The 24,309-nt window shown below is 44.1% G+C and overlaps 1 protein-coding gene across 1 annotated transcript in view; it reads right to left on the reverse strand.

The window, feature by feature from the left end:
* The window catches only part of MINPP1 (multiple inositol-polyphosphate phosphatase 1), a 212,291-nt gene that overhangs the window by 109,631 nt on the left and 78,351 nt on the right, over window positions 1–24,309 (reverse strand). The gene's annotated exons all lie outside the window — the stretch shown is intronic.

Raw genomic sequence — 24,309 nt, forward strand, 5'->3', positions numbered from 1 at the left:
TTCATTTAAAATAGTATATATATTTTTTTAATTTTCACCAAACTATAACATCACTTTAACCTTTGTTTTTTTCATGCATGGTATGGTGTTGGGTGCATGGTCTGGCCTGTGGTCAGGCCCTCGACCCAACCACATGCTGGCAGCCAACCTCCTCGCTGTGCCAGGCCTTGCAACCATGCCCCTCCCCCGCAGGCCCCCAGCCCCACACTGCACAGGGCCTTCAGCCTGCATGGCGTGAGGTTTGGTACCTGGGCTGACAAGCGGCTGTGCAGCGTGGGGCTGGGTGTAATTAAAAAAACGCCAGCTAAAGTGCATACAGCTCCAGCTCGGAGGACATATATTAAAAAAAAAGGTAAGGTCTCTTTGGGTCATGAATTTAATGACCCAGGAGACTTACTGTGTTTTTAAAACAAAATATTGTTCAGGGACTACTGCGCTCCCTGTAGCCTCCAACATTAAAAACAATGTTTGATAACGCCCCTGCCTCTTCTAGGGGCACGACCAGGAAGAAAATATACACTTCATAAAAGACCTAGGGTATTATGGGGCGCTACTTCCCATAACTGTGAATAATAAGTGAGTGGTTGCTGCCGTTCTTTTTTTATTAGTTAAAGAATATATATATATTTAATATACTTAATTTGAGTGCCCCAGTGCCAACCCGGGAGCTGGCAGGAGCCAGCTCCATTACTTTGCTCCCGCCCAGATGGGATCATCTTTCTTCACTGCTCTTGCCCGACGGGAAAAAAAGCTGTGTTCCTTGCTCGGAGAAGTGCAGGCAGGAAACCAATTTCCCGCTTTTTATTGCTGCACTCTTCTGGGCAGAGAACTGCAGTGTTGAATGGATGGGTCCTGGTGACATAGATGTAAAGCTCTGGGGAATATGGACCCATGTGCCCCATTCTCATAAAAATAAAAAAACATTTGGGGTAATGGTCTCAGGGACCTCGGGCCGCATGGCCAGCTCCCCAAAATAACAATGTGCTGATTCTCCTGACAGGGGTTAAAATATTTTTTTTTTTTTATAAGGCGGGAGACCAGTATATTATTATTTTCTTATTTTATCCGCTCTGCGGACCCAGCACTCTATTTTTTTTAAATGCAGTTTTTGCACTCTGTGACCCACACCCAGCAACCTATGCCCAGGGTAGCCCTACCCTGCACCCCTGTATATTTTTTTTTTATAAACTTCTTCAAGGACAGGAGACTGAGGTTTCAAGACCTAAAAATAGCTGCTGACCACTCTTTGCTGATGTGGTGGCCGCCAATCAGATCTTACCTCAAATTCTGTTGTCTCCGTGGATCTTCAACAGAGTGAAATATACAGTTTTTTAACCTTCATTTTTCAAAAACTACTGAACAGACTTACACCAAATCACAAAAAGCATACGTTCTGGACCAAGATCTAGCTTTCTACCAAAGTTGGTATAATTCAGTTAATCCGTTTTTGCAGTATCGCTGTTAAATTTTCCCATGGAGGGCTACGTGTCCCCCTTCCAGCTTGGCTGCCTTTAGTGGGTTGGCCACAGGCCAGGCCCTGCAGCAAACCCCGACGTGTACGGCCTTTGACTGTGCGCAATGTGGCACTGGCTGCATGCGGGGGCTGCAGGCCAGAACCTGTGTTCATCCACTCACTGCGTTAAAACAACTGTAGAAACTCACTGAAAAAAAACAAAGGTTTCAGGGGCATTATAGTTAGGAAATAAATTTTTAAAAAAACATTATAAATTCACTGAAAAAAACAAGGGTAACAGGGACGTTATAATTAGGTTCAGAATTCACACACAGAAAAACCATAGAAATTCAGCAGTTTTAGTTAGAGTTGTCTTAAGAAGCTAGAAGTCGTGCCCTGTGCCCTTGCCAAGCACTTCTAATTACCCCCACATATGACATCACTGATGAGATCTTCTGTGAAATAATTAATAAATCACTGCAACATTTGCAATAAAATTACTGAAGAGAAAACTGAGCATGGTGGGGGGGTGAGTTATAGTTGCCTTATGGCACGAGTTGTAGCTTCTTGAGATCGAACTATAACTTCTGAATTGCTATGGTTTTATCTGAGTATATTCTGAACCTAACTGTAACATCCCTGTAACCTTTGCTTTTTATGGTGAATATATATATATATATACACATATTTGTCTTATGTAACTTTTTCTATGCACTGATTTACACCCATTTCATTCATTTTCTCTGTATGAGTGTGTAATGTAAAATGCTCGGGTACCCTACACTGGTATGAGAGGTGCTATAAAAAAAATTAAATACATGTGAGCAAGGGGCTAAGTAGAAATGAAAGGCACTGTTGGAGGGTGATAGTGAGGGAAACATTGAAGAGCCCCAACAAACATTGCTGTATCCTGGTACACTACAAGGTCATCATTTATTATGATTTAAAAAACAATACAGTTAAATATATCATTGAAAATGTGTTGTGGAATGCACAATTTTTGCTGTTTCCCCCCCAAATTTTCTGGGGGGGGCAGGGTGGGGGGGGGAGAGAGAATCGCATCCATCCCTCCTTCTAGTGGTCAGCTCGCTTGCTACGCTCGTTATGTACCGTATGGAGGCTGGTCTGTTAAATTTTGCCAGGGCTTCTTTGGGTTTCCAGTCCGGTCCTGGGGTGAACGCCATCCAGCAGGTCTCAAATTCAAAGTCTCTTGCTTGTTGAGCCTGTCTTCAGTTTCACACATTTTCCCCAGCGCTGTTGGGCGCCATATTGGCTCCCCATTTCTCAACAGGTGGAAGCGACAACAAAAGTAATATCAGAGCATTTGAGATTCCGCTACAGTCTGCTTCTTACAGGACATGTAGACAGTTCCATCACCTCAAAAATCCTCTTTCTCCGGTGCTCCTCTCTCTGTACATGCCCGTGACAATCACCCCGATGGGGGAGCCAAGGCGAACGTGGTGTAACGGCTAGGGCGGTGACCTCGGAGCTGGGGAACCGGGTTCAAGTCTCGGCAGTGGCGCTCAACATTCTGTGATTCTAGATAAATCACTTAATCTCCCCATGCCTACAAAAATTAATGTGTCTGTGTGGAACGTAACTGGTGCTCATGTAAAGCGCTCTGATACCTCCGGGTCTAGTTTGCGCTATATAAAACTCCACAAAAAAATCAAACGGTTGTTACTTCTGTGTGTGGCTCGCCCCACTCCCACCGATTTTTTATGCTGTAAAGAAACATTTGATCTTTTCAATTCATTTTTGTTGCTCCGTTTTTATTGCTTTAGTAAGCCGTATTACCCTTTGCTACTCAAAGGTTGCAAACATTGTTAAAGTGATAGCATTTTACGTTGGAAAGTGGGATAAAGTGGCAAGTGAACATGCAGCGTTATCAAATGAACTTTGTATTCAAGAGCCAAAAGCACGTATTGCATTACTTCATAACTCACGTGCACTGTAAATGTAGAGAATGGTACAGCTAGCATCAGTCAACTTTAAAGAAGGAAAATGCATAGGCCCAAGCCATGCACATGCTCTACTCTAACTACCATACATTCAAATATTAAATACAAAAAAAACTTTCATACCCCTTATTTTCTACATACATATAGTGATGTTTTCTACAAATACATGTTCCCAAATATTTACAATTTATGAAGCAAAACCTGCTGTTTTCAGACCTCTACAGACTCTCAGTGGTTAGTTTAAATTAAGAAGCACTTCTTCTGGTCTCATCCTCAACTGTGTTCGTTTGCGTTTGCGGGTCATTGGGAGGCTGGGACATCTTAAAAGCTGGCTGTCTACTCTTAGGAGTCCATATTGGTGATGTTTTATCATGAACCAGTACTTCGTAGTTCAAGTGGCACAAGGTGGCAGCGACATGCTATAAACCTGCTACACTAGAGCCTCAGGTACTGAATCAGACTGTGGAATCTGGAGGGTTAGATCCTATTAAGACCAGAAGGAAACACTAACCTTCACATTAATGGTATGTGCTCTTTTCAGTTTGAGTCTAGTTCATGGATATCTATATCAAGTGCTGATCTGATGCAGTTTGTTTTGTTATGTCATTTTTTTTGTATTTATAACATTTAACATTTGTGGGATGTTGTATGATGTAAAGCTATAGGTTTCATTTAGGATATATCCTAATGATGCATCATATGAATGTACCCAATGTTGTACTTCTTACAGGCCATAGAGAGGTACACCCACACCTGTCTGCTAACAGGAAGCAGAGTGCTCAGAGTTTGGGGCTCCATGGAACCACTGAGTCGGAGACTGATCAAATGGACCAGTGGAGGCGTTGAGGAAAGGCGGAGAGGGGTCGACAGCATCGACAGAACCCTCAGTGGGGATGTCCGGTGTTGGGGAAGTGTGGGAGGCGCTTGTGCCACAGGTGTGCCTCTCGTATTCAACCTTTCCTCTACCAGCCGCTACTTGCTGAGGGCAGCCCCCCATGACAGCTCCTGCCGCGCACCAGCACGCAGCAGCAGTTCAGGTCCCCAGACGGCTGCTCTGTCCCAACAGCACTCAGAAGCTGAGCCACCAATGAGTCTGCGATCGGGGGGGGGAGGGGCTTTCTCAGGAGTGGCTGAGGCAGGTGGGGGTTTTGAGGGCGATTGGCATTTGGGGAGTTATTGTAGGGCATAGGGTGACTGGGCTTTCAACTGTGATCACACCTTGGCATCTTTTGGCACATCCGGCAGGCTATCAGCCGGTATGGCTTGTGCCCGCCCTCCCCCACTCTCTTTTACTGCAATACATCTGATACTAGAGGATCCCTTGGTGCTGTCTGGGGCTCCCGGACAGAATATAAAAGTTGTGGGCAACATTTACCCTGATTTATAGGCTGGACTGAGAACCGCGAAAAACAAGCCTCCACTTTTTCTGTCCGTTAACCTCCTTGGAGGTTGGAGAGGGTGGTTGGTTTCGGGTTTAGGCTTGGGGGCAGTTTATGGTCTCGGGGACAGCGGTGAACGGCACAGGGCAGCTTTAACAGATCACATGCCCAAGAACACGAATATCAATTGTGACGATCTTCTGAAGGTGCGAGTGGTTGCTGATATATGGCCAGGTTTCCTTCCTTTCCCTGATTAGCATGTAAAATTGCAAGGCAGCACAGTGACTGCCAAAAAGCTTAGATATAGAAGAATGATTCCAACTAGGGCCTGAAAAAAGAAAATCTAACTGACTCCGAAATAAGTCCTTTAATGTAAATGATTTAAAAGACTAAATTCAGTTGCTGCTTTTTCTCCAAAGATGGAGAGCAAACGTCTGTTTTTTTGCCCCACAGTGGTCAAACGAGGCTTGGAGACAACGGTGGATAAAGAAGATGAAGTGGGCCTACCCCTAATATCAGAGATGACTAGTGCTAGAGGATTGGTGAATGTGCCAGAAAACCCTCAAGCTGTGACCTAAGATGAGGGACTCGGATTTCACTTTGCCGGATATTGCATTTGAGCCTATAAGTGTCTCAAAGGCCTAAAGAAGTCTCTCAGACCCATCTGTGTCACAGAAGACAATGCTGAATCTTGTCAGCAACACTCCAGGTGAAAATTCATCCATAGCATCTGCAATATCAGGGACACCTGGTCTTAATTTACATGTACCATGTAATTTTCCTGGGGAGTATGATCAGTATTCGGAGTCCCTGCAATGTTTGAAGAGAATCTGGATCTCAATTCTGGAAATAAATCAGCAAACAATTCTGACCTCAATCTGGATTCCGAGACATCGATTCTTCTTACTACCTATTTTAAGAAAATATTTTCTGAATTATTAAGCAACACCTTAACCTGCCATTATGAATTTGAGAATGACGCGAGATACACAGATTTACCATTACTCAATTAGTGCCTAGGTCCCGGTCTACTGCGATCATTGCCTATTATTGGCACTTTGTGCTTTATGGCGCTATTTCTACATAAAAAAATGAAAGTTCATATCTACATTTACCTTTATCAGATTTTTTTCATCTTGGTGTCCTTTGTTTCTTATATTACTCTATTTTTCGAATTCCATTTGGGATTTTTTGTGTTTTGCATTTTTACTTCATTGATACTTTACACACTGCCCTAAGTTAAGCATGTCCGCTCTGAGCCAAAGCTACCGGTGGTGGAGCTCAGCTTAATTTAGCGACTGTAGGAATTCACCCCGACATGGGTTGCGATTACTCCTTAGGGTAGGTTGCTGCCCACACCAATTAATAATGCAGTTTCTAATAGATTGCAACAAAAACTGCAAGCTATTCTCACTCTTGTGCTTTCCGATCTGGACAATACCAATAGCATATACCTTGGTGTCACTTGCTTCATCATGTGCAAAATTCAACTAATTGCTGAGTCAGACTCCTCCTCCTAACTTCACCCCGTTGAACACACAACACCAATCCTGACAATCTTTCACTGGCTACTAATAGATACACCAATGTTCAAAGCATTTTGCATCATCCACGTAGCCGCCCAAGAAAAAGGACAACGAAACCTACAAACTAAATTTTAACAATACAATTGAATTACGTCCTTAAGCCCCAGGCTAGCACCAAAGATCATCATACCAACTAACAATAAAAAAACAAGCCAGCATTTCTGAATTCCATATGAAACAACAAACGGCAATTGGTGGGTGGGCCAGAGCTCATAGAGGTTGATACAACAGGTCGATCAAAGCTCGACCTAAAAATCCAGCGGCAGCTTTGCTTTCTTTCCTCCGCCATGATTTAAAGCATTCAGGAGCATTTAAATTTCAGAAGAAAGGAGAAAACATGGTTATAACCAAGAGAATTTTATCAACCACTGACTCTGGGATAGAACCAAAAAGAATAAACTTTCTATCAACAAAAGCATGGCTGAGAACTAAGAAACCGTCCTGGCCATCACATCAACCCAGGAGGATAAATGCAGGCACTCAATAATCTTGGAGCTCCACCCAAAACTGAAATGGCCTCAACAGAAACTGCCTCTCTCCATCAACACTGGAAGTATTCACTGCCACACTGCACCTGAAGTCCCAAAATCTGCCTATAGGAATATGGACTCTGACCAAAGCACCTCCCACACTTAGCAGGCATATTAGTCAATGCGTACCCTACTTTTTTCTTCTAACCCCACGATGGAGGACAGGTACTCTAATCATTATGAAAAGCCTCCCAGTATCAATTTGACATAGCATAGGTCACCATAGGATATCCTGTACCAATGTATTACATGGTGCCTCAATATCATCAGGACAGGGATACCACATAGGAAAGGAACTGTGAAGCCTTACTGGCAACCGGGAGGCACAGATACTTTCGATGCCAGCCTGCCTAAGTACCCGCTCCATCCTAATCAGTCAGGCCTGCTGAGACCAGGGAGATCTGCCACAATTTCCGCTCACCACAGGACGCGAACATAATCCACTCCATAGTCACATACTTTGAGCACGGACATCCTAGAATAACAAACAAATGACGACAACACTGTCCATCCTGCAACATTTAAAGTGACATCACACAAGTGCATAAAAAGGAGGGCTGTAACACAGCCGTCCGAAAAGATCAGCAATGCCCCTAACTATCTGCGCCTATTAACCCCCTATGTATGTCCATGAGAGCACAGGCCACATGACGCCTGCCAAAGCCAGCATAAGAAATCGGATCAAGAGTCTGAAATATGAATTATCAGCACGATTAATAGGCCTACAAACCTAATCATAAATAATTTGTGTCGGTCTCTCACATTTCCTCATCCATTACACCACCGAGCGCTGCAGTGGTCACAATGCACCCCACGCAAACATTTCTCACAGAGGAGCAAAATACAACAATTTCCGCCAGTGCTCAATTTGAGCTGGAGGTTTCCAGTGCCCAGCAACACCAGGGCTTGTAACAGCCTGTCACATGGTGGCGTTGTCCAATTTAAAGACGAACACAACAACAGTTGTTTATTAATTCAATTAGGCCTGGGCGGCAAATTCCGTTCCGCTCGTGGAATTTGCTGAATTTGGGTAATTTCGCGTTCCGCGGAGAACGCGAAATTGCCCAAAATTCTGCGTTCCGCAACTTCGTGGAATTTTTTGCTTGTTCGCGTTCTCAAATGCGTGTTCGCAAGATATTTTCTCCCGAGCACGCAAACAGTGACTGCGAACAGTAAAACAGCATCGCGAACAAGCAATTCCGCGTGTTCGTGGAATTTCTGTGTGTTCGCGGAGATTTTTTACCGTTTCGCAGAGATTTGCGTAACGCAATTGCGCAAATTCCGCCCACCCCTAAATTCAATATACATTAAAAAAAGTACTACTGACTGCCACCCAAGCGAATTATGTTGGGTAGTGTCATTAGCAGCGATGTGAGGGGCAATGTGTGGTGTCAGCTGCAGTGGCCTCCTCACGAACGCCCCGACAATTTTATTTTTTTTTTAAACAAATTAAACGCTGTTTCCATCCGATAGAGTGTAGAGTGCTACCCGCGTGAATAAGTGCAGCAAAGCAAAGCCCCACGTGTGGTTACTATCGCTATACAAATAACAATTCAATACAATAATGCGTGACAGTTGTGGCACCGTTTTTGTTTGCAAGAAGAATTAAAGCTATGGTTAATATTTACTGTGTACCCTGTGGAAAACGTTGCTAACATGCACTTTGGCGTGCAAACAAGCTTCGCTGATGTGGGTGCGCCCTCGTATGTCTCCTTCTGTAAATCAACAAGCATTTTTTCGAATTCTTATGTAAAAAGTCTAACAATTCTTGAACTTCTCAAAACTGATCTTATGTGGCCCTATAAAAAAAAACAATTTCTGCCAAACACTTCGACTCCGCTGCAACACTGCCATCGTGTGGTCGACTGCGTAAATGTGCAAAATATTTATTTGTGGGAACTTCCAAGATTTCAGAAATCTCAGTGACGCATTTGTTCAAGGCTCTGCCCTACCAATGAATGAATGCGCGTGCCTTTTTATACACCGACGTAGCAGGAGCTCGTTCGCTTAGGAGTGTAGATTTACAATTTCTAAAGAGAAGGGGTTCTTTATTACCTTCGGACAAAGGCTCCTTAAGTGGAGTGCATCTCTATACCGCTACAATAGTTTTTCCACAGTGCATTAACCCAAGCAGGATCAATATGTGCCCGAGTCTTCGAACCACACTGGAAAGGTTACATATGACAACCACCATGCGATTTTTTTTTAATTTTAATGTGTGCTCCTTCCTGACAGTGATGGGGAAGAATATGGGTAAAGATAATGCAGACATTCTCTAAAGTTCTCTCCCTTTCACGGTCTCCCAACCCAAACACTCACCTGGCTCTCACATACCATACTGCTGTCACCTCCCTCAAACACCCTTATTTTATTGGAAATATTTTTACAGCTTCAACCTAGCCACAGAGGGCAGCGATTGTGCACATCAACAGAATACATACGCCATCACCTTACCCCTGTCCTACACTAATCTCATTTTCTTCCTGCCTCCTTCACAAATTGTGTTTTCTGCCTAATTCTTTATCTCTCTCTCTCTCTCTCTCTCTCGCTCTCTCTCACACACACACACACACACGCATAAAAATGGTGCGTGCCATTAAATCCTAGAATGATGCTAGTATCTTCTTTATATGTCAGTTCTTTAAAACATTTTTCAAAAATGATATAAACAATGATCAACAATCAAATAACGTCATATAAACCATGTGCTATTGTTCTCTTGTAAAAGCGGTCAGCCACACGGATTACACATAGTGGAGTTTGAGCGCTTTGTGTTCAGTTTAGCTAGGGGAGTCTCTTAGATTTTCTGTTCAGTGGAACCTGTCCCCTTGGTGTGAGGGGTCTCCCTCCCTTGTTTATACAATTATGAGTCAGACCTCAGTCACCAATGCAGCCACAACTGACATCTCTTCTCAAGCAGACACTTGCTGGCCTAAACGGGAGAAAGATTTTTCCCAACATGACATCACCATGACCTATTTTAACACGTATGGAACCATCATTCTGCCATGAGATTTAGTCTCAGTGTACTGTCTTAACTTTCCTTTTCTTGTTCTGTCACTTGAGGCCCAAAGTACAAAACGGTTGTGGCTTCAAAGCTTGCATCTCAAAATTAAATATCTTGCAACTGCAAAACTATGTTTTGAAATGCATACAAGGTACCCAGGGCACAAGTCCTAAAAAAAAGTAGGGGGACTAACCTAGTTAGGCAGTATGCAAGTGGCATCATGGCGCGCACCATTACGGCGTGTGACATCGTGGCGCGCGCCATCGCGGCCCGCGACATCACGGTGCAGGACATCACGGTGCACAACATTACGGTGCACAACATCACGGTGCATGACATCACACAAGGCTTCACAGGAATTGACATCATGGGAAGTGGCATCACAAGCCACGACTTTACAGGAAGTGGCATCACAAGAAGTGACCTCAGATCTTAAGCCCTCACATATATGTTTAGCAGCTCTACCATGAGTACATATGAGGGCAATTCGAGTATACATGCAAAACCTCCTGATTTAGGCAGAAGATTCACACTTTTGTAAGCTACACATAAAACAAAGTTGTCTTTTGTCAGCGTAAAGCTTCCTTTACCCAAGGATCGAACAAACTATCTTTACCGTCAGCCTGCTCAACCAGACATAATATTCCATATGCCGCACATTTCCACGTAGATGTGATAGATTTAGCTATCTGCACTCTTCAGAGGTGAGACCACTCTCCTATGCAAAGTATTCTTACTCAGCCTTACCCACCTGCACTCATTTTAGGAGATTGGGGCTCATTTTTCACCAACAGACCATGACTCAAAACAAGAGAGAAAGGCAGAAAGGGAAGCTAGGAGAGAGATAAGAAAACAATGATGAATGCATAAAAGGGGCTGAAAAAAGAACCTGCAAGAATAAGCAGTTTTAGGGTAGTTAAAGAAAAGGGTTCTGGAACCTTGGAATTCAGCAATAGGACCCTAAGAAAAAGTTTGCATATTTAATCTTCCCCAAAGCCACGCAAGAACTATTCAATGAGGCTATTTCCTCTTTGCAGGAATGCTGCAGAATGCATCATACATGCAAAGAGGAAATAACGAGGAGAAATGGATATATTTCTTCTTGCTACTCCAACCTCAGGTAGACTCACCAGTTTGGTGCAAATCTGTATTTACAAGTCTTTGTAAATATGGTGTTGCGTCAAAATACATCGATGGATGCACAAGTATACCCTAACACCACCCATATAATGCCTACCTGATGCAAGATAATGAAAGGCAGGGCAATGTGTGGTACTGTATATCCAAAAACAGATTTTATGTCAGGGTTGTGCCAGAAAAGTGACTTAAGACTGACGCAAAATATGGGTCTCAGCCTATATATTTATTTTTATTTAAACTCTTGCACAAAAAGTGGCAAGGAAGAAAACTGACAGTAAGTCTGTTCTGGTTAATTGGTTGCAAAGACTGTATTTTAAAATATCTTATGGGGGTAAGGAGCTTGCTACAGAGATCTGTGTGTTCCAGTAAATCTGAGTGAATAATAATTGTAAGATAACTCTAGATGGAGGTTAATGCATTTGCGGGAAAGATCTGTGTTTTATCTAGCCTCAGTTTTGACTCAAAATAGCTAGCAAAGCACATCATGTAACATGCCAATGACAGATTTTATTTTATGTAGCTAAGTAAGTGGGTTACTGCTTTGAACACAGAGTTCCTTATGTTACTCGCTAGTGCATTGTAAACCTGTTAATATACCACAGTGAGCTATGGAAGATGATATGTGACTTCTACACCTTGTAATCCCCCACTCTTTTATGTAACACATCCTGTACAACAGTGGCGGCTGGTGACATTTGAAAGTGGCGGGGCGTAGCGCGCCTGCCCGAAACCCCCCCTAAAAAAATTGAAAATCAAGTGGACATATGGTCAGTGCTGCTGTTAAACCACCATCATAAGGAAAGCGCAGACAAGTTCATAATATTAAACAAACGGAGCTCTCTCCATGCGTTTATTTAAAGCACAGCCTCAGAATTCTAAACCATGCGTCAAAAATAAAAGCAGTTTAAAAAAAACAGTTTACACAAAGGCTGTACTGTAAGATGCAGTCTGGTGCCTTTCCATCTTTCCCGAGTCGTTGTCGAGATGGAGCCGACATCCATCCAGCAACCCTGGCAATTGGCCGAATGTTTACCACCAGTAAAATCCTCAACTACCTGCCTAGCCTCCTCATAAGGTGGAAATGATTTAGACCCACCTATTGCCTCCAGCTTGTACGATGGTAATGAAAACACATTTTTCTAACCAACCATTGTTTCTGCTGTATCAAGCCTGCCTCACCGAGATGATGGCAAACAGCCTATTGAATAAGGTGCAGCTTGCGGCTTGGTCAGGGGAGCCCCACTTGCCAAAGTCACAGCCAAGACAACACCTCAGCCCAGCTCAAGCTTCTATGGCTCCCACGGCTGAGGGTTACCATTCACCACTCCTGCTCCGAGCCGTCCAAAGAACTTGCCTGCCTTGTTATTTGTTTCTGCGGCATGCTGGCAGGCCGTGCCTCCTTCTACAGGCATGACTCAGTCGGGGAGACTGCCCTGCAGCCCCCAAACGTCACCACAACATTACACAAGACATGAGGGCGCGGCCGGCATTACGGGTGGGGGGGAAGCGGGATAAATAAAATAAATAAAATTTAAAAGTCAAACTTACCTTCTTCCCGCCTTCACCGAATCCGAGACTCCACCAGACTCCCGCCGACGCCGTCCTGTTCTTACTTTCGAATTCCGTGCTCGTCGTCACGCAGGAAGGCTTCAGGCAGCCTGCCTCCACCACAGCACAGCGCTGTGATTGGTTCGGCCGGCTGCCCTAACACCACGTCATTTCTCTGTATGCTGAAGCATACAGAGAGCAGGGAGAGTGGGAGGGGTTACTCGAAGGCAGGTGGAGCGGCTTGCCCACGGTTCTTAATACAGTTAATACTGTCTGTTTGGACAGCCTCTCAGGCTGCCCAAACAGACAGTATTAACAACAGTGGGAAAGCCACTCCCCCTGCCCTCGAGTAACCCCCCTCCCACTCTCACAAGCAGGAACTACTGCTTTCTCGCCGTGCGAGAAGGCAGAAACAAATGGTAGTTCTCTACTATTTGTTTCTGCCTTCGCACACGGCGAGAAAGCAGTGGGGCGGCGCCCAAACGCCCCCATGAAGGATCCGCCACTGCTGTACAATGATTTACAAGTGCATGTGATTTATTGCAAATGTAATATGTACGTGTGATGTAAAGCATTCTGACGTTCTGCATTAGGATGGGTAGGCTATAAAAGAAAACGCATGGTACTTAAATTATTTCAACTCCTCCTCAGGGGTAGTAAGCACTACATAACTTATATTTATTTTGTGTAAGTACTGGGAAAGACCAACACATCTTACATTTTTAAAGTGCAAACATATCTCTTAAACAGGGACTGAGCAAAGTGAAAAAGCTGCCTCTCCTAAGTATGTGTGAAGTGCTACCAAGGTGTGAGCCTTTGTTTCCCCTCTGCTGCAGTTGCTTTTAGGTGTTAGGCTCCTGACTACTCCCAGCCAAGAGACTCCAACAAAAAGTGGCCTGATGACCCCTCAAATTCGGCCTTTGTTATGGGGACATCAGGAGTCTGAAACAAGAAAGCGTCATCAGTCCCTGCTTGCACGTTGTTGCTTATCAAAGGCAGAAAATGTGTAGGTGCTACTGAATGTGCCCCGGTGTTTGAAAATTACATCGGGACCATTTCAGCACATTTATCAGAGGGGCTCAACCTCTTAACAGGGTATACGGCGTCCACCCTGTGAAAATAGTGGGTGGACGCCGTCCACCCGCGTGTACCGCCGACTTGTGCCGAGTTACCCTGATTGTTGAAATAGTCTGTCCTTCCCACAAAGTAACTTTTGTAAACACTTCTAAATTGCAAATAGGAGGGACATGAAAAAAGCGTTCCCTCAGTTCCTTGCAACACAAAGGCAAGCAACAATGCATTACGACTGCAACTACAGTTACAGACCACTGGTGTGTTAGCCTAGACCATTTATGTATGTTAACAACACCCACGTTGCAGTGGTAACTGCTTTGTAAAGAAGGAAGGGAGCGGTGTACGCAGCAAGTGGTCCAGGTTACCGTTGCATGCGCCTTCTAATGTTTTCCCTGGAGGAAAACATTTTCTAAGTAAGCACCTGTTCCTTTAAGGGGCAAGGACTACTTAAAAAAAAAAAAGTTTTCGCCAGGGAATGAAACCACAGGAAAGCAGGATTGCTGATTCCCTGCAGGGCTCCTTCGTGGCTGCATTTGCAATGGATCGGAGAACATTTCCTGCCCGATAATATTCATTAGACAGTAACCTTCCTGATTAATATTCATTAGACAGGAGGTTGCGACACCTCCTGTGAATCCACATTCACGTGCAACTGGCTAGTACATCAATGAGGTGCAACGTGAAGGCCAGGTAGCCTCCAGTTGGAGTGCAAACACACTGCACTTGGCCCTAGCCTTGTGAACATGGCGCCCATGAACGACTTGTAAGGGTTATCATTTAAAATGGAGTCCAGTGTAAAAGCCTGGTGATTTATTTATTTATTTATTTATTTATTCAAAGTTTTATATAGCGCGAACAAGATCCTTACAGATATCAGAGAGCTTCACAGAGACAGGGGTAGGGGCAGCAGGAATGAACAAGATAATGGGAGCGGTATAATAATCACTAACATAATAGGATAACAGTAATGTACAGAAACATATCAAATTACAATCAGGTAAACAAGTAATATAAGACGGCACAAGTCATTGATCCCACTACAGAGTGTTCAGGTAAAACCTTGAATGTGTGGATGGCTTATACCAATTTCTTAGGATAAAGAAGGCACTGGGGGCATCGGGGAGGGTGATTCAGTGGACCAAAGTGTATCATATATTGGGTAGTGTACCAACAGGTAGGAGTATAGTGCCAAGGAGCAAGGTGATCAGTGATATGCGCAGAAAAAGTCAGTTACATGTACTTGAGTGTGCCCCAGCCCGACTGGCCTTTCCACGTGGTGCTAGAGAACCCCTGCCTAAAGGTGGGACTCTCTGAGGAGCTCTTCGGAGCAGGTTAATTCTCTTGCCCACTATTGCCATGGAAGCTATACATAAAACTTGAAGGACATGAGCTGTGTTTATTTATAAAACATGCACCTCAATATAGCACAAAGCCTGTAATCTGCGTTTTTGACAAGGAGTTTTATATAGTGCAAACTTGACACATTCATTTTGTTATGCGCGGGGAGATGACGTGATTTGCCCAGAATCACAGGATGTTGCTCGTCCCTTGCAGAGACTCGAACCCGGTTCCCCAGCTTCGAGGGCAGCAGGGGCTTTTAATTGTAAGGAAACTGTGGTTCGAAGAGGCCAAGTGGTTAAGCAAGGTTGCATAATATGGTTAAGGAGGAGTCCAGGAAGAAAATTCAGGTCAAACCTGAGTCACCAAATGAAGTTACTAGTCCGCTTCCCGTGGCAAGTCTGTGCCTGCTGGCTTCTAGTGAAACCAGGGATTTGTTGAAACAGAGCCAGTCCTTGTTCGTTCCCCACCAATGCCCGAGCTGGACTTTCCACATGGTTTTGTGAGCCCCTGCCTAACAGAGTGAGTTCCACTGAAACGACACCCAACACACAAGCTTTTCAATTTGAAAGAATCAAAAAACGCACTGCAGTATCTGGCTGTTTGACATGAATGCACTCAAGATGAACACCTGCAAGAAAGGACAGGTGAGTGGAGTTCGGCACATGCTGCGGGCCAAACTCAGCTTTCCGTTATTCCAAAGTGGATAAAAGGAGTACCACTGAGTTGAGTGCGAAGAAAGTGAAACACTGCATTAAGCACTGCACTGAAAAAGGCAGAACAGTCTTAATACTACCAACAGCAGCAAAGCCAGTGAAGCAGCTACGCTCGTATAGCCTACTTTCCTGTTTCTTAAATGTATCCTGAGTATGCCAAGAAAAGGGTTATAGTTAGAACGGTATACCTCCTCAGCCCTGCATGTGGCTGCTTTGGGTGAGCACACATTGGACATATGTAGATCACCAAGTGTATACTATAGTACTGCAGCTATAGACCTGCAGTCACTGTCTGCTGTAGCTGCTCGAAGACATAAAGCACACCTGTCTCATCCTCTTTCGGTACCACTCACATGTTGGTTTATGCGAACTATTTGCATTTGTACTCTGTACCTCCCATGTCCTTGTGTGCCGTATTGCTCAACAAAATTCTCGGTTTGCAAAATAACAAAACAAAAAAAACATATTTTGTAGTAGTCTTCAGCCACTGACTTATGTACTAACACTTTCATTCTGACAGGTTGTGCAGCATATTACCCTAGACCAGTAGCCAAGGTCCCAACCTCCTTTCAGCAATCTACATTAGGCAGACAACACTGGGCAGACCCCCAGGATATTGCTGCATGGATTAACAAATTTAGCGGCACAAATATGGAAATTTAGCTGCATTTTGTGGTACCTTATTTTACTCATAATCATTCATTTTCAGCTTTAAAACAATGGAAACTGTTTCCACTTTGTAATAGGCAACATGGGATATGGAACAGAGGAAGCAGCCCACAGGTGAAGGCTGCTAGCCCTTGGAAATGCAATCCTCCATTTGCTTTAGTAAAGGTTCTGAGAAGCCCATCAAAGATGGCCTGGTAGCATCCCGTAGGAAATGGCATTCTAGAACCTACTTTAGTGTATGCTCTGGGGAGGTCCAGATTGGAGGGACAGGGAGATACCAAAAGAAATTGGAAATTATGCAACCAGTCACAGTATATGACCTGTGGAATCCACTTGGGAGCAGCAGAGGAGAAACTCATAATAAAGGCACTATACAACCGTGGAACACTTTAAGGCAAATTACTACACATGGATAAAACATCTTGGTACCCACCCTTCCAGCCTCACGGGCAAATGCCCGATGCCCGCTACGGCCAGTCCGGCTATGATGTGATGTCATTTCATGTGATGTCCCTTCCAATACCCTTAGCATTTTGGTATATTGATGCCCATGCTCTAGTTGGCCATGTTACCCCCTCAACTTCAATGTCCAATGTGCCTGTATTTAAAATATATTGATGCGTTCAGACAATCCATACTTTCATATATTAAAGCAACTTCTAAATTTGAAAGGTTTATTAAAAAAGGCTTTCTATTTTAGCTTTTATGTATATTGTTAGTAAGAAATAAATATACTTGAAAAAAAGAAAACAGCCTATTTCCGTGATTTATTGCAGTACAACTTGGCTATAACATGAAGTTTGAGTGTAGGGCGGACGTTGAATGTTTGTTTGGCCCATGTTAGCAGCTCATAAATCTCTTGAGTTCATCTTATAACTGCTGTAGACTGTTTGTGACGCATGGATTGATGGTGTACATGTTCTCTCCCTGCTTAGGAATGAGAGATCGGCTGCTGGCACCCACAATGTTTACTATGCGTCTCCCACAATGTTTATTATGTGTCTCCGTCTCGGTGACTCCACCACCTGCTCTCTTCAGGAAGGTTACCTTGCTTCAGCACCCCCGAACCCCCTTCGAATGCCTGTTATACTTTGCTTGGATAGGGTGTACAGCCGCACTCGCTAGCGGGAACAAATATTTCCCAGACTATGCCTTCCCTTCAAGTTCACCTGCCCCTGTCTTGGGCAAACCTTTTCATACCTCGCATCATACGTGAAATTATCTACCTATGGTAACATCCTTTTAGCCAATTAATGTTCGTTACATCACATGTAATGTTGAAAAATAAATGCAACCCAGTGTCATGGTCAGAACGCTCTACTGCTAAAACTATTATTAAAATGCCATAGGAAAGCATTACAAATTCATAGGCCTTGTAGATCCCTTTAAAAACAATTTAAAATATAAATACTTCTGGGACAAGGGCCATTTTGTTTCTTATATATGTTATTTTTCATAGTTGTTAGATTTAGAAATGTTTTAAGTCAAAGTCCTGAGTTTTATCAGAAATAAGCATTTACAATGAAGACAAGTATACTAGAGAGCAGTGGCGGCTCGCATAGGGAGTGGGGTGAGGAAGGAGAGAGGCAGGGTTGGGGGTAGTGGACTCCGACATACGGCGGAACGGAGTAAAGTAAGTAAATAAATAAATAAATAAAAACAAATTAACTTGCGTACGCTGCATCGCCGAGTTTGGGATGCAGCACGCGCAAGGTAAATTCTTTTGTTTACTTACTTTACTCCATTCCGCCGTATGTCAGAGTCCACTAACCCCAACCTGCTCCTTCCCCGCCTCGCAGCACTCCCTCTGCGAGCCGCCACTGCTAGAGAGAGACAAATGCAAGGTTGGCAACCTTTCCAGGATATGTGCAGATACTCTTAATTGATGTTTGGGATTTTTAATTAATGGAAGTATTGCAACCCTAAACGAGAAACTCAGTTTGTGTAGGCTGGGAAACAAGCTCTTAAAAATACTTTAAGCAAGTGTACAATACTCCTAAAAGTTGGAGCACCTTTTAAAGTTTTGTAGAAAATGTCATGGAATACCTTTCATTAGGGATGGTAATCATTGTTCATTTGAATCCATCAACTGTTCTTAGGACCGGTCTTTGGCTGCCTAACAATAGGCACATGTTTTCAGCAATCATGCCTTTCTCATGCTATCACCAGAAGAAGTTTGAGATTTAAAAAAAATATATATTTTGCATTTTCGTTAGTATGGATGTTTTGTTACTCATTAGTAAATTGTTTTTTTACATTTTCTTCATGGAGGTAGATATTTAATTAAATGAAAAAAATTAAGGAACAGTACAACTCGGGTTTCTGCATAAAGCAATTGAGCCCAACTCTGCCACTATTCGTATGCAGACAATGAATATCAGATTTCCTTCATTTTCGTCGGGCACTAATGTAAAAATCGCTGCATTTTTACAAAAGTGCTGATTGCGCGGCAAACCGCGAAATCACGAAATCTTGGAGGGTCTGACTGGGGACCCTTAACATTTGAATGCACTTCCAGCATTTCATACAATTTCATTATTTTTTCAGTTGAAACAGACTTAAGAAAGAAGAAGTTCTGAACTCTGCCATCTCTTACACTCAGTTAAATATAATTTTATGATGAATTATAATGTGAGGGTGTTGTCGGGTGGCAAGACGGGACCTTTTTATTGATTTTAATTGTTAATTGTGCTTTTTAGACTGTTTTATGGACAACTGCCTAAATAAACGTATTTTCTACCTACCTGCATCTCTTGAACTCTTGGACCACAGCGTCCCTTCCTCATCTGACTTCCTGCCTTGATCTTTTACGTTGCAGTCAAATAACAAAACAGCTCCCAGAGATGGTCTGTCGAAGCTAAGTTGCACTTGCTCCCATAAATGGCTGGTCACACTAGCTGCATCTTTTTCATAGCACGACAGCAAAGCGTGGATAATGGTGACCGGAAACAGGATGTACTAAAGAACTCTCTAGGAGGGCCAGCGAAGGAGCATTTAAAACGGAAGCCAACATCCAAGAACCCATCCAGCCTGTTAGAGACCAGAGCACAGCCCCACACAGCCCCTTTATCTCGGTCTGACAAGCCAATGAAGGTAGAGGAACCAAAGGGGTCTTGAGTTAGTCTTGGGGTCACAGTCACTACTATGGAAGGTACTAGTGTCACTCAGTCATTGAAATGTCACTCAAAATTACACTGAAACAATGAAAATGTCACACATAGCAATTCAAAACCTTGTCAGCTATGTATTCAATCCACAAGAGTACTAGGCCAGCATCTCTTGGAAAGAAGAGGAAACATCCATACTCTGGTGCGGCTTAAATATAACAGAAAACTACAGGACAATATATACAGCTGCCAACTTTACGTTTCTAATGTTATGCTATCTTAGGAGCTTATAAAGCGCCTGGTTACTCCACTCGGAGTGTCCCCGCGCGAGACATGCCAATGTGGCAAGGAGCCTGGGCGTACTGGAAGCAACAAAACTGGCAGCAGGGACACGAGTTGTTAGGATTTAAGACAGATTGCTGGTGCTACGTCCCCCTCCTCAGGGGTGGCAGCAGGAAACTAACCAGTGACTACAATGGCGGAGGACGTCTCAATCTACCCTCGTCTTGAGGTTCACGGCCAGTGCGAGAGTCACGATGTATTTAGGGGAACTGGATAAGAGATAAGACATTAGTACCAACAAAAACAAAAAAACACATAAATGTAGTCTTTTTGTCGGAGCTACAAATGTGGTTGCTGGGAATCTGTGCAAAGTCATTCCCGAGTTCTTCTGTGCTTATTGGAGAGTCATACGATTGATTTTCAAGAATTACTCCAAGTCCAACAGAACAACGGTGAGACTGGTCATTTAAGACACGATCTGGCTGTAGCCTGGAGTAGGAGCGGAATCCAAAAAGTGCAGCGGAGACTCCTTTCACTAGCAGAGATCCAGGGTGCTCGAAGAGAGGAAAGATCCGGACTCCAAAATAACTCATCACATGAGACCAGAGGGCTTGCTCATCCCAGAGACCACAGTGATTGATCTGGAGGTAAAGAATGATCTATTCACAAAGAAACATTTGCACAACTGGGTTGGACATTTTTGGCGTCACTGGTATGCTCGATGTTTGGTCTCTCTTTTCTAGAAAGGACTTCCAGTGCTTAAGATTACTTAATGTTCCCCGTGAGAGATCACTGGAAGATCTTTGATTCCTTAGAGACCATTCTTATGACACTGCTCTGCAACCATTACAAACGAGCATTGGTAAAGCCAATAGGTCTCGCCTATGCGACTGAGTTTTAGCCATTTTGTACAGCAGTGTGGCTGCTTTTCAGAATGGCTAAAAGTTAGCGGGTGGGGTAACCTGGAGTGGGCTAAACTGGGGTAGTGTTAGTGTGGGATAGGGTAGATTGAGAGTAGAATGGATTGGGGAGGATTGCGGCAGATCAGAGTGCGGGAGTTGGATAGATTAGGATGGTAGACTGGAGTGGGGTAGATTGAATTGGTGTAGATTGGGGTGGAGTGGTGTAGATTGGGGTGGAGAGGGGTAGATCTGACTGGGATATATTGAGGCAGATTGAGGGATGTGGGGTAGATTGTGGAACAGTGGAGCACAGTGGCTTGGGATAGATTAGAGTGGAGTGGGGTAGACAGGAGTGGGGCTGGTAGACAGAAGTGGAGTGGGTAGAGTGGAGTGGGTAGACTGGAGTGGAGTGGGTAGACTAGAGTGAGACAGAAATGGGGTAGATACTGTAGATTGGAGTTGAGTTGGGTTGATTGGAGTGGAGTAGGTTGGAGTAGAGTTGGACAGAGTGGTGTGGGTAGATTGGTATGGGTAGGGTAGACTGGAGTAGTGTAGTATTGGTTAGGGTTGGTAGGTTAGAGTGGGGTGAAATAGACTGGAGTGGGGCAGATTGGATAGGATAGATTGGAGTATGGTAGTTTGGGGTGGAGTGGGGTAGATTTGAGTGGCATTTGGTAATCTGGAGTGGGGCATATTGGGTAGAGTAGAATGGAGCACAGTAGATTGGGGTAGATGGAGTGGATTGGAGTGGGTAGGTTGGAGTGGTGTCGATTGTAGTGGGGTGGAGTTGGATGGAGGGGAGTCAAGAGTGGAGTGAGATAGATTAGGAAGAAAGTACTGTAGTGGGGTAGATTACAGCGAAGTAGGGTACACTGGGTGGACTGTAATGGAGTGGGGTAGACTGGAGTGGAGTGGGGTATGGTAGTTTGGAGTGGGGTAGATTGGGATGGGGTAGAGTGGGGTGGGGTAAACTGTGGTATAATTAGGTAGAATGGATTGTAGTGGATAGATTGGGGTAGGGTATATTGACGTAGGGTAGACTAGAGTGGGGTGGGGTAGACTGATGTAGAATAGGGTTGGGTAGATTGGAGTGTACTGGGGTGGGGTGGGTTAAATTGAAGTGGACTGCGATACATTTTAGTGGGGTGTGGTAGACTGGAATTGGGTAGATTTGAGTGGAGGGTTTTGGATTTGAGTGGAATATGGTAGAGTGGTGTGGACTAGGGGAGTGGGGTAGATTAGAATGGGGTGGAGTAGAGTGGGGTAGACTGAATTGAGGTAGACTGGGGTGGGGTGGAGTCGACGGGTGGAGTGGAGTAGACTGGGGTCGAAGGGGGTAGATTGCAGTGGGGTAGATCGCTGTAGATTGTAGTGAAATATATTAGTGTAGATTGGAGCAGAGTGGGGTAGAGTGGAGAAGAGTGGAGTGCAGTCGAGTGAGGTACATTGGAGTGGAGAGGAGTAGACTGGAGTGATGTAGCTTGGGGTGGAAGGGGGTAAAATAGAGTGAGGTATACTTGAGTGGGATAGATTGGCTGGATTATGGTGGGGTAGATTTTAGTGTGGTGAGGTAGACTGGAGTGGGGCAGACTGGAGTGAGATATAGGATTGGGATAGTTTGGAGTGGGGCAGACTGGAGTGAGATATAGGATTGGGATAGTTTGGAGTGGGGTAGATTGTAGTGGAGTAGGTTGGAGCAGGGTAGAGTGGGGTGGAGGAATTGGATGGGGTTGATTGGAGTTGGACAGTTTGGTGTGCAGTGATGAGGGCAGTTTGGATTCAGGTGGAATAGGGTGGAGTGAGTTAAATTGGACTGGGGAGGAGTATATTTGACTGGCATCTGGTGAATTAGAGTGAAGTGGAGCTGGATAGATTGGGTAGAGTGGAACGGAGTGCAGTAGATTGGGGTACAGTGGAGTATGGTAGAGGGGATGGATTGGAGTGGGTAGATCTGAGTGGGGTAGTGTGGAGTGGGGTAGAATGGAGTGGAGCTGGATAGAGCGGAGTGGAGGGAGATAGACTGGGGAAGAGTGGAGTGGAATAGACTCGAGTGGAGTGTAATGGGGTAAATTAGGGTGGGATGTAGTGGAGTAAAATGGGTGGATTGTAGAAGGGAAGTTAAAATGGAGTGGGATAGATTGAAGAGCGGTAGTTTAGAGTAGGATAGACTGGGGTGGGATAGATTGGAGTAGGATAGATTGGGGTAGGGTGGGGTAGATTGAAGTTGGTGGATTGGGTGGAGTGGAGTAGATTGGAGTAGAGTGGGGTGGAGTGGAGTGGGGTAGATTGGAGTGGAGTGGGGTAGAGTAGAGTAGATTTTGGTAGATTGGAGTGTGGTAGATTGTGGGAGAGTGGTGTAGACTGGAGTGGAGTGGGGTAGAGTTGAGTGGTATAGGATAGAGTGGAGAGGAGTTGGATAGATTGCAGTGGAGTAGGTTAAGTTGGAATGATGGGGTAAATTGGAGTGGGGTAGATTGGAGTGGAGTAAATTGGATTGTATTTGGGTAGATTAGAGTGGAGAGGAGTAGATGGGAGTGGAGTAGATTGGAGTGGAGTGGGTTGTATTGAGGTACATTGGAGTGGGGTATATTGGGGTAGAATGGAGTGTAGAAGAATGGATTGGGGTAAACTCAGGAAGATAGGAGCAGAGTGGGGTCGATTTGAGTGGAGTGCAGTAGATTGGGATGGAGTGGGGTAGACTGGAGTAGGGTGGGAGTGATCGGGTTAGATTGAGCGGAATGGCGTAGTGTGGAGTATGCATGGAGTGGTAGCGCACTGTAATTAAAGAAACACATTGATATTGAAATAAGCATCACATTTGCACCGAAATACGGTTTTACTGCACACAAATGATAATGTTATCACCTAGTGTATTGATGTGTTTTGATCTTATTCAAATATTGGTTTCCATCACACTTCAGAATTACAAAAAAATGTGCTTCATTTGTACGAATTCGGATATATTCTGAAACATCAGCACAATTTATGTTTTTTTGTCCTGTGGAAAAATAAATCCCATCTCATCTTACGTGGAGACTCAAGAGGACGTTGACATAAATGTTCTCACTCTGAAGACAGCTAAAAGAAAAATAACCATCAAGCTCCCTGGAAGAGAGAGCCTGACATTCGAGCTCTGCCTTTAAATGCACAGCAAATGTGGCAAAATAAGAACAAGATTTAAAGGCCTGTTTACAGGAAGTGAGTTAGTGGAAGAATAAAGTAACACGATTAGGCAACGGGAGGAATGAACTGGACCTGAACCTGAACAGCCTAAAGCATATAAAGCCAGCAAATAGAAAGCCAGAAAGTGTGAGTTACGAACCACAAAACCAATGGCAAACAAAGGGTGGGATGCATTCCTAGGTCAACTTTCTGAAAGTCCCCAAGATTTCTTTAGCAACCCAGACAGCCCAGCTGTCTGTAGGCTGCGACATAAAAAGGACCAGTTAAACGGAAACTGTTCACCTAATAGGAGGCAGTCCCACCGTAGGCGATGCAAAATCTTATAAGAAGCATGACTTTTGATTACTTAGGTTTATATACTAAATCATGTTGTTAAAGAGAAGAAAAAAATACTTTCCACAATAAAACCCCAAAAGGAACAACAAAACATTGCA

This window comes from Lissotriton helveticus, chromosome 5_1, assembly GCF_964261635.1.
Source record: "Lissotriton helveticus chromosome 5_1, aLisHel1.1, whole genome shotgun sequence".
Taxonomy (NCBI): domain Eukaryota; kingdom Metazoa; phylum Chordata; class Amphibia; order Caudata; family Salamandridae; genus Lissotriton; species Lissotriton helveticus.